Raw genomic sequence first — 16,405 nt, 5'->3', positions numbered from 1 at the left:
TTTTATTAATTATACTTTTTTTTTTTTTTTTTGATGCACCGAAGTGCAAATAGCATTTTAGGAAGTGATGGCAATAATTCCATAATTTCCATAATGTTTCCATAATTGATTTTTCGATTTTCCTGTTTATCACTGTAAAGCTGGTTTGACACAATGTGCATTGAATAAATTCCTATAGAAAAAAGTGATTTGACTTGACTATATTATCACCCAGATCTGCTAACTGTGACTATGCATGACAATATTAAGACATTATAAGCAGTAACATGTTTTCATATTATAAACATTAACAGTATCATGTTTTCACATAAAGCTGCTTTGAAACAATGTGTAGTGTGAAACACGCTATATACATACATTTCTGTCATGACAACTCTCTGCATGAGTGATTTGCATGTTAATGTACATGACAATGTTAATGTATTTGGTCTTGGCGGAATAGATCTGCTACGCTGCTGCTGCTGTGGTAGAACAAGTACCAAGACTTGCTACTGCCAAAACATCCAAAACATGCAGCTGTGAGCATTAAGAAATACTGCTGCTGCACATATAACATGAATAACCCACATAGCATGCATGATCACCCTGTAGCAGATCTATACAGGTGGATCCGCTGTGTTATTCTGTCATGTTTTCCCCCTATCTTTCCAAACCGCGACAAATGCCAGTCTCCCTTCTCTGCAGAATGCGATACATTCGCTCAACCAATCACAGCACACCATTCCACGCACTGTAAACAGTAACTGACAAGCTATGCAATATTGCGTTCATAATCGCAGATGAATCGCCTTCGATTATGAACACGATATTGCGTAGCTTGTCAGTGATCTACGGCTCTGTGTATTAAATGGCACTCCATCTGAAAGCACGTGATGGAGATGTACTACTAATCACAGAACCGGCTTTACTGACAAGATGCGTATGACAATCGCATGTGATTTATCGTGCAGCCCTAAAAAAAAAAAAATTATAATAATTGTGATGGCATTGATGAACCTGTGGTAGTTTCTGCGGTGGGGAAGAAACGTAAGCTATTAATAAGATTAATATTGACCAAGTTCAGAGGCTGTCTTATGTGGATCAACTTACTTTGTTGTGTATTTTCAACAGTTTCAATATGACAAAATAACTTATATATTGATTCAATGGATTTATTGCATTTTGGGGGGGGGGGGAAATCAGTTTTTATAATAAATCTTTGAAAATCAAAATCTGGATTTGAATTTGTAATTTTACTATAACCTAAAGATGCTATGTGAACGTTTGAAACAGAAAACTTTTATTTTGGATGCGATTAATCATTTGACAGCACTAGTTTTTAAAGTGCGTTGCAAACTGCTACCACAAACATTAGCTAAGTATTTGAATGTTGGACACTGAGTTCATTGGCTACCAATATAGGAGAGAACCAATCAGCTGTGGCATGTGATGATGATGTTATACTGAGTTAGATCTATTGGACTGCGCCATCTAGAGTTTCATGCCAGAACTTTTATTTGTCTTGACTCTGTGGTTTAGAGTTGTTGTTTTTTCCCCTCTTCACTGAGGTTGTTGCAATACATTCTTGAATTGTCTTTATGAAAGATACAAGCAACTGTGTCTTAGAAGTAGTCCAAATAAAGTTGATGTGTCTTTGGAGGCAGCATAATTAAGCTTCCTATTATGCCTTAACATGCACATTCTATAAGCAGTTCACTTGGAACAGAGCTGTTATATTTAAATATGTATGTGTTCGGTAACTAGGTTTAACGGTACGTTAAATTGTAATGAAACTAATCTAAATGGACTTATATGGCAGCAGGCAGAGTTCTGATGTTCTGATTTTTCTCCATTCACAGCCGTTTACGAATAGTTATCAACATTTGTGTGAGCACTGTAAAAATCACCTCTATTTCCTTATATTATGTTTTGCCTGTGACAGATTTTCCTGGAGGGCTCTTAAAACCGTGAAATAGACTTCCCTGTCTGCTGTCTTTGACATAATATTTTAGAATAGTCGGTAGTGAAGGGCTGTGCACATTCATGTGGAGCCATCAACCAATTAAACTTTAGCCTATTAGGATGTCATTCCTGTGGTGATTGGTTAAAAAAAATGAGAAATGAGAGGCCATGAGCATGGATGGTAGCATAGGATAGTTTCATGTACAACAGGCTTAATTTTACAGATTCATTGTGGTTCTTGTCTTAGAGCCTCTTTATACGAGGCTTTTGGACACAGAGAGGGCTTAAGGCACATATATTTGCAGAACAAATTGGGTAAAAGTAAGTAGCTTTACAGCATGATACAATGCTTCTATTTTTCCAGTGCACTATAAGTGAAGACAGCTTATTTCAAAGCAGGTGTTAGTGAATAGTCTTCCTTCTTCCTTTCAGTGCTTGCTGCCTTCTCGCCTACTTAGTGGTCACCACTTGAAAAAGGAATATGGTAGTAGTGTTTGGAAAAGTGTGAAAGCAGAGACCCTGGACTCAGTAGCAGGTCAGCACACCTGATCTTGCATTAACAACCCACATCTACACTTCAAAGGAATAACACAGAACAGCAGTTCTAAGACTCCTCAGAAAATATAGAGGGTATAAAAGCCCTTTAGTTTGTCTTAGCATTCATTACTGCATTTTCCCCCATTGGGTTTTCAAAGGCTGAGACAGTGGGCTTCTTCTCTGACAAAACTTACACACATAGATATTAAATTTTCTATTCAGAATGACATAATTTTTTTCTAATACAGAGCTTCTCAACGAGGGCGTCAAGAGAACATTGGAAGAAATATTTTAAAGGTGGGCATTGAGGTGTTTTGGGGGTTGTTTTTAAGTTTACACCAAATATTCATGATGAAAAGAAATGAAACCTATAGCTGCTGTATTTGCAAAAGAATATGGTTTGCAACATTCTTACACCTTGTCAAGGTGTAAAACCTACCAGTTCACACCAATGTGACTAGATGACTGTTTTGTTTCCATAGCAAAGACTCTTTAATTCAGTGTTTCTATCAGCTTTCTGTTAGTGATGGGCACATATACCCGAGTACTTGACTACTCTCAAAATGTATCATTAAAAAAATTAAAAAAACAATAAGATCTCACAATTTTTTTTTATGATACATCCATTAAAACCATCCAGAAGGGAGAACTAAAGTGAAACTACTGTATGGCTTTGAAATCACGCAGTGATGCCTGGATTCACTTTGGTAATGAAAATACAGTTAAGTGCAAGGAGTGCAGTGCCAATATAATTAAAAATAGTTTCTTATCATGGTTTCAAAAAAGAAAACAAATGTAATCACTTGATAAAGTAAATTAAAATACAGTTAAATTAAATATGTGCAATGTCAAGATTTATATACTTAAATTTACAATGAGAACACTTTTGTATTACAATGTTGTGCATTCTTTGAGTTCAGTTGACTGTGTTTTAGCCTACATTTGCTTTCTAATATACCCATAAAATAGGGCAAACACACACGTGTGTGATATTCCACCAGCAACTCTTATAGTGTTGTTGCTGAATTTTTGGTATATTTATTCACTTGTCTGTTGTCTGTTTTTTAGTGCTAAAATGTATTCTTCATTTGGAGAGAAAAGAAAACATGGAAAGCTTGAATACATTTTCTCATTAGAAATGAATGCGTAAATATGTTAACCTGGATTTATTTTCGTAATTAAAAAAAAAAAACACATCCACAAAGGTAGAATTATGACCTAATTAGCTGATCACATCAGCCTTTTTGTAATGTGCACTTCACTTTATTTATGTATGTATAATTTTATTTGGTCAATTGTATTTTCACTGATACCTTATACTCTGACACCTCAAACTTTCAAAACTGCTGCTTTAGGCCATCAGCCCAGGATCAGCTCTTTCTGGATTATAACTGTCCTAAATGTAATTATGAATGCAATTATTGGGCAGATGATAAAGTATCAGAGATCTGTTCCATCAAAAGCCTGCCCTGAAAAAGCTTTGCACAGCAAAATTCTGGGGTCATTTTTCAGTTAAACATAAGAACATGCCAACTAAGGCAGTCTAGCCATTTTTCATCCTCTTTAAAAGAACCCTTCACTGACTGGATTGTTGCTAGAAGTTACACCACTGGCTGTGATGTCAATGGATAATATGCATTAATTTAAATCAGTATGGCTCCTGCCAGCAGATCTGACCGGGTTTTTTCTTACTAAATTTGGTAGTTGGCATAGGCCTTGTCCCACAAACTCCTCTTGTTTGAAAACCAGGATGAATTACCTTTTAAATAACTTACCCATGAGGCAAGTTGTTTCCCCGAGGCAGAGGAAACAAAACCAGCGTGGCATTGAGTTAGTCTATGTTAGCTTTATTTTGCTTGTATTACTGATAAGGAATTGCAGGTGATGGATAGAGAAGACCATAGCACCCCTGAGGAAATTGATTGGGATGCAGTGATTGCGGGATGTTCTGAGCAAAGATAACAGCAGAATTTGAGGCATGGCATATCGACTAGATTGAGATGTCAGACTAAATAGTGCTGGCAGGGGTACTGATAGGCTTATGCTCAGAGTTTGTTGGCATGGAGGAACAGGCCTTAAACTCTTAATGGCTGAGTAGTCTCGTTGATATAAGTCAAAGTCATGTTGACTGATGCTGCTAACAGGTATGGACAGGACATTTTAAGGTAGAGCTGAAGGGTTTTCAGTCATGTATAGGATAAAGATATGGACCGTGTTTAGAAATGGAAGACTTGGTTATTGCCTGCTGAATGCTGTGCAGCATACACTGCATAATTCCTTTGCATATGAGTGGCACCCAGGTTTTATCATGGAAATAAAAATGGTTATGTTGTGTTTGTAATTCAAGTCTAAGTGACTGTGTGTGTGTGTGTGTGTGTGTGTTTTGGCAACCCAGGAAAATATGTGCTTGTTGCAATGTTTCAGCAACACATATATTACGTACCTTATTGCATGTTTTGCAGCAGTGAAATGTGAAATGTCCAGTGAGTGGCACTAAATTGCATGTCCGTGGCCAAACTGGTACATCGTTTTATTTTGTAGCTTCAGGCACCTATTGTGGCGGTTCAGAGTTCAAATATCAAGGTTAATGCTCTATTGTGTTGGAAAATAACACCAAATCCAACCCTAAACCTACCCGATAGTGTTAATGAAAGCAAGTGAAACACATTCACATGATGCAACCATGCATCCTTCTAAGTGGGTTTGAGCTTCTTTGTCGAACTCTAGTTTCACGGGATTCATACCGGAGCACTTAACAGTATCACGTGAGCTATCGAGCAAACCAATCTGTGTTGGAAAACACATGCATATTAAACTTTATATGTGATGCTAACATTCAAAATATCAGTTTTTAAATCTTGCAGTATGTTAAAATTATGTTGAAGCCATATCATAATATTGTGCAAGAAATTGTGTGAAAATTAGACTTTATTAATCAAAACACTGGACCTGTAATTTTTTTTTAAACTGGAAACTGCAGCAGTTCGTACTGTATGTATAGGTTATAGTTAAAGTAGTGCTGGAGCCATGGTCTTTCAGTTAGCTCCAGATGTGCTGTTCTCATATGGGGGCAAAGGTTCAAATATAGCTTGCCTATCATACAAATGAAGGGAACATTATTCAGTATTACATTATGCAAAGTGGAAATTTGGCAGGCTGTCTCCATAACATGCTAATATTTCATTCACACCATAGTTTATTACTACAAAGTAGTTCATGATAGAAATCTTGAGCGTCTTTCTTCTGTTCTTCTATTAATTTTCTGAACACCCCGGTGTGGGCAGAGACATCCATCAGTTTTATGCTAGTGCCTCTTTTCATGGCCTCCAGTGAGCTATAAGATGTCTGCGGTGAATTTCCTGACTTCCTATCAACTTTAGGCATAAGATCTGCCTCAGGTTTACAAATTTGTCTTTGTCTAATTTGGCTTCATAGCCTGCATATCGAGTTGTACTTATGAATATATAAATACATATTGTCACATTAATTTCCTGCCAGAACTCTGACGTCTTAGTCATCTTAGATAAAGATGTGATGTGTAATGTGCAGGACTCATAGGATTATTTGCTATGCCGCTTGATTTCAAATATAGCCCCAGGCTTCATCTAAAAAGCACAACCCTTTAAAAGGCATCAGCGTACAGTTTCAAAAGGAGGTTTTGTTAAACCAGTGTTTGAACTGTATAGTTTTTCCTTTTAAAATTCTCCTTCCTCTAAATTGCAGTTATTATTTGGACAACACAAGAAAAAGGCACCCTCCATTTACTGAGGCAAAACCTGGTGTAAATAATGGTTGTTATAACTTGTTGGGAGCAGAGATTTTCTGATTCGAGGCCAGAGTTGTTTGGAGACCTGACAAGCTCTTATTCTGCCTCTCATGCGTGACTTTCTTGCCTTCTTCAAGCAAAGAAAATAGTCTTTCTCATAAAAATTCACACTGATAATTAAATATCCTCCATGGCATAGGTTAATAGTGTTAGTACGGTCACATAGACTGAGGCGTGCATAGGTTACTCAATGGCGGGCAGCAGTTCTGTGGCAGAATTAGATTTGGTGCATTGAATTTATTAATTAAACGGTTAAATCTGGTATTCTGGTCACAGGTCCCTTTGAGTAGAGCTGCTCTCTGCTGCGGCTTCTCTGAACTGGTTTGCTATATTATTGAAAGAGATAGAGAGAGTTGGGCCTCAAATCGATAGAACATTAGAGTAAATCTCAGAAAAAAATATAAAGAAATGTCTGGGTTATATATGCTTCAAAGATTTTTTTTATTTATTTTTATATATATTTTTTTAATATATACTTTTTAACCTGTTTTAGGACTATTAGTTTTATGGCCGTTTCAAAGTGAAATTCAGTATATGACTGTGGCCACATTTTTATTACGTTGGTACAGGCATACATCGCTGCGTTTTTATTGCTTCAGGTACGTATTGCGGCGGTTCAGAATTCGAATGTCCAAGTAGTGTCGCTAAAAGGTTAGTGCTCTATTGTGTTGGAAAATAACATACCTCCTTCACCAAACCCAACCCTAAACCTACTCAGTATCGTTAACGAATGCAAAAGTGAAATAAAAGTGCATTCACAAATGCAATCATGCTATTTTAACTTCCTTATATGTGAGTTTGAGCTGTTTCATCAAACCATAGTTTTACAAGATTTGTACCGGAGCACTTCACTTCTCAAATGCAATTTCGCATCGCGTGAGCTACCAGGCAAACCTACAGAAAACGAATACATTTGAAGCTGTATATGTGATGCTAATGTTCGAAAGTATCAGTTTTCAAATCTTGCAGCATGTTAAAATTGTTTTGAAGTCTTAACGATATTAACGGAAATTAGGCTTTTTTAATCGAACCTCTGGCGCTGAAAATCATAATTTGTGTGAAAAGGAATACGAGTCTTATTGCCTCTAGTGTTAATTTCAACTGAAAACTGCAGCAATTCAGGGACATGCAGAGAGTTCCTCAGGGGCAAGAGCTCAAATGTAAAAAAGGGGCATTTATATTTGGAGTAATTCCAATTTAACAATTACTGTAGTAAAATGATATGTATATATAATTATTTATATGCATGATTATAAAAATAAAGTCTTCACGTGTTCTTGAAGTTGAACTGCTTGCACTTCACGTAATAGACCTGGGTTGGTGGCACTTGGGCTTCATTTAACCAACAATGATAGTGTCATCAAAGAGTAAACGACATATCAGTATGCAGTATGCAAATATTAGTAAATTAAACCTTACTTACAATTAATGCAACTTCTTCTACTTTAGCAATTTCAGGCTATGTAGTTTTCAACTTATGAATAAGACTGGGAAGATACCGCTCCACTTTACATTGCAATGAAGTTTGAGCTTGTTTAAATCACACATAATCTATAGCAACGCAATGGCATTGATGTCTCTGGCAGATATAAGTAAAAATAAACAGGTATTTTCCAAGTTTTGAGCCAGTCGGTACTGTTTTGTACACATTGTCATAATCATAATTCAAATTTTGCAGTTAGAGGCATGCATTTCTAATGAGCCTGGTTAGCAATAATCTGAGCTGTTTTATATAACCTTGAAAATATATTGTCATTTTGTCTTTTGTTTTCTTACACTGTGAGAATGTAATTGTAATTGACAATAATTTGTTGATAATGTCAACCCTAATTAGAAATGATATGTTTTGTTTAGATCGTATACCAAACTGAGAGAGCGAGAGACACAAATAGTGGATGATCCAGTTGATATGTGACCTGAGACAATCAGTATGAAATTGAGCTGGACAAGGATGATGAGAGCCGCGTAATGGGACCGGAACCGAGAGAGTGACTATGAACTAAAGTCATCCATCTCTCTCAACACAGAGGACATTGCTATGCATGAAAAGGGAGAACATCTCACTAGAATCTTGGGAAAACACACATTTCTTAGCAGTTAATTTCTTTATCTAGCTGGAGGGCTGTGCTGATATTCCGATACGCTAAGGCTGAGATCTGTCTTGTCCCCGGGTGTCTGACATTTCATTCGCCAGTGTCCAAAGCATTGCTGGTGTGAGCTCACTGATGGCTCAAGGCATCACACATACTGAAAGAAGAACAAACATGCCACTGTTAAGACTGCACAGTGAGTCTCTCTCGCTCTTTCTCCGCCTCGATCTTTGACTCATACTCTCTCATATACATGCGTAAACAGGCGGGCGCACTTGCACACAAACTCCCACACAAACATACTCAATCTGTAACATCTCCTATCTTCAGGCCACCCGCATTTTGAAGTGTCACTTAAAGAGCAGGATCCATTTTTTTGTAGGGCATAGATGACAACATCAAGTGTTTGTATAAAACAAGATGATTAATACAGGCATAGTATCAGAATGTGTTTAGGCTTCTGAGTCTGCAGCAATAGGTTGAACATATAAACAAATCTTGGACATTTTTGAGATTATTTACTTTTTTTGCTGATTGGGCAGCTACCTGAGCATGAAAAGACCTAGTGTACATACCTGTGGAGATACGTTTGAGTCGGATAGCAATCAGGATGTGGTTTGAGTTGTATACAAAATACAGCCTGGCCAAGTGTTTCTGTATCTGGCTAATGTGAATGTATCTGATGGCTCAAGCCACATGCGTAAAATCTTCCCAAAAGGAATATGGCAATATGCAGATGTATGGAAGCCACACACATGCGCAAGCAATCATAAATGAGAGTTTTGCAAGCGATTTCAGCTCACAAGACACATACGATAGCCCCTGCTGTCTATAATCACAAAGGTCCTACATGTACTTACAGTACCATGTACTTATTGTAATAATTACGATAACTGGGTAATAAATAGGTAATAACCCTGAACCTACCCCTAAAACTAATATTAACCCATGTTACTAGGGATGTGCCGAATACCTTATTCAGAAAGACACAGATAATGGCTTTAGAATGAATAATGAATAACAGATTCTTCTGAATAGCAGGAAAAATATTCTGCAGACACTGTCACTTCCGTGTTTTCTGGATAACAGGTGAGCCATGGATAGTGCAATAATATACATAAACCTCTAAAATCATGATGCAATAATAAGCGTATCTGTTTCTGTATGTCTCTCAGAAATTAGAGCTTGCCAAAAGTAATATAAACTAAAATACTGAAGAGTATATATTTTCTATTGTTTGATTTAAATGTTTTGAACCTTGAACTAAGGCTGAGCGATAAACAATAACAATAGGCACATTTTTTTATATGATTTACATTTCTCCGATGGCATGTTTTGACTGTGTGTTGTGCACACAAAGTGGATATGGTAAACATATCTGTTATCTGTGTGTACATTACTGCTCGATTAACAATTTTGCTGTATCATTTTTAATCGATACTGGAATGGATTCTTAAATCTGAAGATACACTGTTTTCTGTTGATGTGTGAACTTCACTAAATATGTGTAGCGCACCTGCCATCCAATAATCTCAATCAGCTTTGCTACTTTCGATATGAAACAAAGTCAAGTCAAGTCAAGTCACCTTTATTTATATAGCGCTTTTAACAATACAGATTGTGTCAAAGCAACTGAACAGCATTAATTAGGAAAATAGTGTGTCAATAATGCAGAATGACAATAGTAAACACAAATTTTTCAGTTAAAGGCAGTTCATCATTGAATTCAGTGATGTCATCATCCAGCTCAGTTCAGTTAAAATAGTATCTTTGCAATAATTTGCAATCAAGTCAACGATATCGCTGGAAATGAAGTGTCCCCAACTAAGCAAGCCAGAGGCGACAGCGGCAAGGAACCAAAACTCCATCGGTGACAGAATGGAGAAAAAACCTTGGCAGAAACCAGGCTCAGTCGGGGGGCCAGTTCTCCTCTGACCAGACAAACCAGCAGTTCAATTTCAGGCTAGCAAAGGCACAATGTGCCGAGGAATCATCTGGTTCCTGTGGTCTTGTCCCGGTGGTCGTCTGAGACAAGGGCTTTACAGGGGAATAACATCTGTATCTGGGGCTCATCTAGTTGTCCTGGTCTCCGCTGTCTTTCAGGGCTGTAGAGGTCCTCTCTAGGTGCTGATCCACCATCTGGTCTGAATATGTACTGGATCCGGGTGACTGCAGTGACCATCTGATCTGGATACAGACTGGATCTGGTGGCAACGGTGACCTCGGAATAAGAGAGGTCACCGTTTCAGGCTTTAAAAGTCACAGCTTTCAAATTCTGGTAATTAACAGCACAAAATACAAGCAATAAATGTGGTTTTGTCAGTTGCAAGAGTGGCAAGAGTTTGTCATGTTCATCATCGCCCAGCCCTATGATACACTAATGAGTGTACCAACAGCACATTTGATCACAAATGGCGGCCTTGCTGTTTCAGAAATCAGAGCTTTTATTTAACACTTAATTTATTACACTTTTAGTTATTACACTTTATTACACTTAGTTTTAGTTCAAATATATTTAAATACATTTTATAATTATAATAAAAATAAAATAACAATTTAAAATTATTTAACAAACATTTAAAATTGACTCATCATGTGATTTGATGAACTTTCGGCATAAGCTCCGCCCATTTCTGAAATTTATCTGAATACAGATACAGAAACAAATAATTGTGAGATTGCTACAGATACGGATAGGTGCATGAGAAGTAAGTGCAACCATCACAAGTCTGAAATGAAAGCATCTTTCATTAATGTTTACAGCCAGTCTGCATATGCTTCCCAAAACCATTATTCATGTGACTTGCTCAAGGGAACCTCAAGGAGCAAGAAGCCAATCACTATATACATTCCGGTATTTCTATTCCAACAAGTATGCTTTCCAGTATGCTTAGCGTGGAGTCCAAAAAAAAAAATTTTAAAAATCAAAGTTATATATCACTGTATGGGGAGACAGCACCAGGCAAGAAGAAGTGGCAGCTGGCTGCTTGTAATCCACCGAGACAAGCTATCAGAAAGTTAAGCGAGATTATATGATGTATTACAGATATGCTTAGAGTGATGAGATGAGCTACTTATAAGTCTCGGAGAGGAGCTTTTCTCAAACCTCCACAGGAAAAAGGGATGTCGTGTTGGGCTTTAAATTCCATGTGTAATGCTTCCCAGTCTGAATGATGGGTAAGTTGAGGTTCAGCAGAAGACTGAGGAAAAAACATTGAAGTGCTGAATATCAGGAGCTTAGAAAAAAAAAAACACTAAACATCTTCCCGTCAACACGCTGGGTTGAGCTTATTCACACTGTATGTCATTTTTCAGGCTTTAAATAGTTTACACAGAACTGGAGGAGGGAAAGGGGGACGGGTTGCGAGTGGAAATAAATTGAAAGGTATTGTGAGGATATTCTGCAAAAACGCTCCCTTCTTAAATGTCAACTTAATGTTGCATGCTGTGAAAGAAAAAGCCCACCTTACTGGCTTTTCTTTAATGGTTGTTTTTGTGTTTATTGCCAGGGGGCGCACATTGAATTCACAACCCAATGCTAGTTGATTTATTTCAGCAAACAAACATGAAATATAATTACGTGTGCTTCAACAAAAGATTATCCCATTGCTAAGAGCTCAAACAGAGATATACTTACAATACATACTTTAAAGGACACATACAGCACCCACTGTCCATAGAGTGTGTTTTAATGGTATGAATTTTCTTTGGTCCCACTTTATATTGTGGCCCTAATACCTCTGTACTTACATAGTAACTAGATGTGTACATAGTATGTAACCACAGTGTAAGTACACATTGATACATAGTATCTGCAGATGTAATGTTTGTGTAACTACACATATGTAACAACCAACTGAATGTGTGTGTGTAAATACAAATGTGTATCAGGACATTGGTAACAACACTTTTTGGTAATGAAAGTACAAATGTGTAACAGGACTAACAGCACTTTTTGGTAAAGAAAGTGTTACACTTTATATTAAGTAAACAATTCCTATGGATTTACCATGTAATTACTCTGATGTTACACAGCAGCAGCCAGTAAGTTAGGCTTTACATATAAATTGTGGTTGGTGTCCAGAATGTTACACTTTATATTAAGTGGACAGTTCCTGAGGAGTTACCATGTAAGTACACTGGTATTACAGTGGTGCACCAACTCCATCAACTTGAGATCCAACTCCTCCCACTTTACATATCCCTAAACCTACCCATTTCCACCCCCTTGATCAAATGGTTCCAATTACTCTTATACTTATTGTTGTTACAAAATGTAGTTATATATGTCCTGTTACACATTTGTACTTACACAAACCATTCGGAGGGTTGTTACATGTGTGTAGTTACAGAAATATTGCTGTAGATACTATGTACCAATGTGTACTTACACTGTGGTTACATACTACGTACACATCTAGTTACTATGCAAGTACGCAGGTATTAGGGCCACTTAATATAAAGTGGGACCTTTTCTTTAATGGGCAGATGTTTAAGATTTGCTTTCATATCTTTTTTCGTGCTTTAACTAATCGTTCACTGCTGTGTCCTGGACGCAGCACCTTGCAGGTCATGCTCTCAGTGTGAAGGCTGTAATCTGTTAGCATGGGCACTAAACTGAATATGGGTCACTCATGCCCTATTTAGATGATATGCAAAATAGGCCTAATCCTGCAACCCCAGCATCACTTTGAGATCTGCTAATTTGAAATGAAGCTATTCAATTTATATATATATATATATATATATATATAGAAAAAAATGTTTCATTCATCCAATTAAAAAAATGAAGGGTAATGATTCACATCTATATTTTTTAACTTGAGCCAATGAAAACTAAATAACTTGCCCTTAGGGCAATATAAATAAATCAAAGAAATCAATTCCTTGATTGTGGTCTCGACTAACCTGAGCCTCAAGATATGTAATGTTTTGAAACAGGAGATCAAGGACAAGGCATCTTTTAGGATCATCTCTTGGGTCAGGGTATGGTTATGATATATAGTCTAACTTAATATGGGTTATTGCTGACTTCATAACAGCTGTTGTCTTTGTGAGATGCCCCAGATTTCATCATTGTGGTCTAGATAGACTGATGTTTTCCTCACGTAGTTGGAAACCAGTGGGGGCTGACTGTCGATGCTAACCAGCCAACTCTCCTGTGATTATATCCATTACCTCGTCATGCACATAAAAGCTGCTGGATACATTACAATTCTTGCAAGGCTTTCAACAGACAACAAGTTATGTAGTGTCATGACAAGCAACATTTCTTTATACAGAACCTCAGTCCTAAGCTTGCCAGGCTATTCTATTGTTGTCTTGCAAGCAGTAGTATTTCCTTCTGGAGATGTAAATCTGGTTAATAAATCTCTTGCAGTATACTGAACAAACACACAATATAATTATTACATCCTAAGATTTACTGCAATCTGATCAATACAAGTAAACCAGAAAGAAGCCATGTACCAAGTTAAATGAGAATTTAGTTTGGTTTCATGTTGTCATGCTAAAGATTTATTGTTTTATCTACAACATTTCATGTCATGCTACCCTTACCCCTGAGATTTATATTCGTCTTTTCAGGTAGGGGTCACCGATATTGAGCAGCAAATACAAATTAAGCCTCTTTATTATTTTCTGGCAGACCCTATAAATCTGATTCTGTAGAGTGATCCTTAGTGAAATCAACTGTATTGACTGCATTAAGCTTTCCAATATTTATTGTTTGACATATATGTATTCACATAATAAAGTGAATGTTTACAGTCCAGCATGATAGTTTGCAAAGACTGCTGCATTAGAAAATGTAATATTTAAATAACAAAAATGCAATGGGTGAACCTGTTTTTATTACTTATGTGCTGGCCTTCTTTCAACAGCAATAACTTTATATTTCTAGGTTATTTTATTATCTAGGGAACCGTGCTGATGCCAAGTAACATCTCTTTCCAAAATGCAGCTCATAGCAAGGAAATAGACAGTGCATTGAACCCAGTGGTCCCTCTCAAATTGCAGAACCCAGATAAGTGGACATGCCCATTGCCTCAAGCAATAGGTACATAATGACAACATGGAGGAATATGATAAGCCCTTATCTGAGGGGCACTTGTCCCAAACCTAGTGGAAAATGTGATTACACCTCTCCACAGGAGAACCAAAAAAAAAAAAAAAAAAAAACTTTATTTGCCTCCTGAACACAGACCTTTCGCACTAAGGTTATGTCTTGCTTAAGGTGTTGTATTGAGTTCTTACACTCAGAAGTCAGCTGTGTAGTTGTATAATAATTTGTAAAGAACAATGGTGTATGATCAATTTCTAAGGGACATGGGCAAACATTAGCTGTAATGCTAAGTATTAACTGTGTAATATATATGTTATTACATAGTTATCACACAGCATACATAAAAATGACCTCTGTGGTTAAAAAAAAATATATTGTAAATGCATGTGCATGGGAGCTAGCATGTCTTTGTGTTCTGTATCTATTTCCCTGAGGAGCTTCCCCTATATAAGCTGTCATGCTGTGGAACTACAGTAGCTTTACATCACTATTCTTGAGACCAAACACAAGGTCATGAGCAGAAGGATACTTCATAAAATATGATAGTCTGGACCAATACACTTCATGAGATTGATTCTGTTCAAATGGACCTTATTTGATGTTATGGGAAGCACAATTTGTATTTACTGTCTTCCTTTATAGTATCAAAGATACAGTAACATCACATTCACATAATCTGGGTCAGTACATGTGCTTTTCACATCTGATGTTTGTGCAGCTTGTTCACTTACATTACCAGCAACACAGTAGAAGATAAAATAGTTGAAAACAATAAATTATTATATAGGCATACAGGGGTTATGTTTTTTTTGTTTTGTTTTGTTTTTCCTTCTTCAAGGGGAACCAGTGACAGTTATGTGAGTCATGATAGTCTAGTGTATGTGATTTTGTAGTATGCATCAGGGTTATTATTGCTAACTAAAACTAAAACCATAAAATAGTTGCTAAATAAAGTAATGTTAACTAAAATAAAATGATATTAAAGACAGTTAAAATACAATACAAAAAAAAAAAATCGAATAAATGAATTAAAAATATTAGTAATGACAAAACAATAAAACTACTAAAATTTGAACTAAAATTAAAACAGAATATATGGGTCATTCCTGGGATTCGGTAATATTTCAGTCCCCCATAGTTTTTAAAGTGGTGGTTCACCAAAATTAATTGTTAGAGGCTTTTCACAATACTTTGTTATGCCCATTATAATTAATACAAATAAATTATTGCATTTTAATATTTTTGTTATCATAAAATAATGTTTTATATCTATCTTAAACCAAGCAATTTATCATGTACCTGAGGCACATCAAGCAAACCTGTAACGGAATACATTTAACTATTATTATAGTTAATAATAATAATAATACAGTTAATTATTATAACATAACATATACGCTCACAGACCAGAATACCAGAGACAGCATTACTACAATAGGCTACATCAGCGGTTCCCAATTCCAGTCCTCACACTGGATGTGAAGATGTGTGTGTGTGTGTGTGTGTGTGTGTGTGTGAGTGTGATGTGTGATGTGTGTGAAGATGCTGCACATCTCAAATCCGTGAATGAATGTTCTGAAGTGAAGTAAACTTCAACGGATTTCCCCTGCTCAGGTAGTATAGGGAGCAACGAACACTGTGTAGGGATCATATCGTTCGGAACACAGTTCATGCATGTAGCTCACTTCTAACGAGCTGGTTATCTGAGACCCTGTCCCAAATGGCACCCTAAACCCTCGCGGTCTTCCTCTAAGTCCGCACTTTCGTGACGTAATGCCGCTTTGACTGTCGGGTAGAAGTCTGCTGCGGAGCCCGCCCCAGTGCGGGCTCAGCAGAAGTGTGGATCGAGGGCGCTTAACGGCCGCAAAGGGGGCGCTCGCGAGCACCCTTCTGAACGCTAAAATGACGAATGGGACACCCTACGGTCTCGTGGACTTAACGGACACG

At 37.0% G+C, this 16,405-nt stretch overlaps 1 protein-coding gene across 1 annotated transcript in view; it reads left to right on the top strand.

The window, feature by feature from the left end:
• Window positions 1-16,405, top strand: part of LOC107754074 (leucine-rich repeat and fibronectin type-III domain-containing protein 2-like) — a 103,746-nt gene that overhangs the window by 35,279 nt on the left and 52,062 nt on the right. The window lies entirely within an intron of this gene.

Source organism: Sinocyclocheilus rhinocerous, unplaced genomic scaffold (assembly GCF_001515625.1).
Source record: "Sinocyclocheilus rhinocerous isolate Xijiao unplaced genomic scaffold, SAMN03320098_v1.1 scaffold322, whole genome shotgun sequence".
NCBI lineage: Eukaryota > Metazoa > Chordata > Actinopteri > Cypriniformes > Cyprinidae > Sinocyclocheilus > Sinocyclocheilus rhinocerous.
The sequence above is the reverse complement of the archived record's forward strand: the minus strand, read 5'-3'. Positions and strand labels throughout refer to the sequence as shown.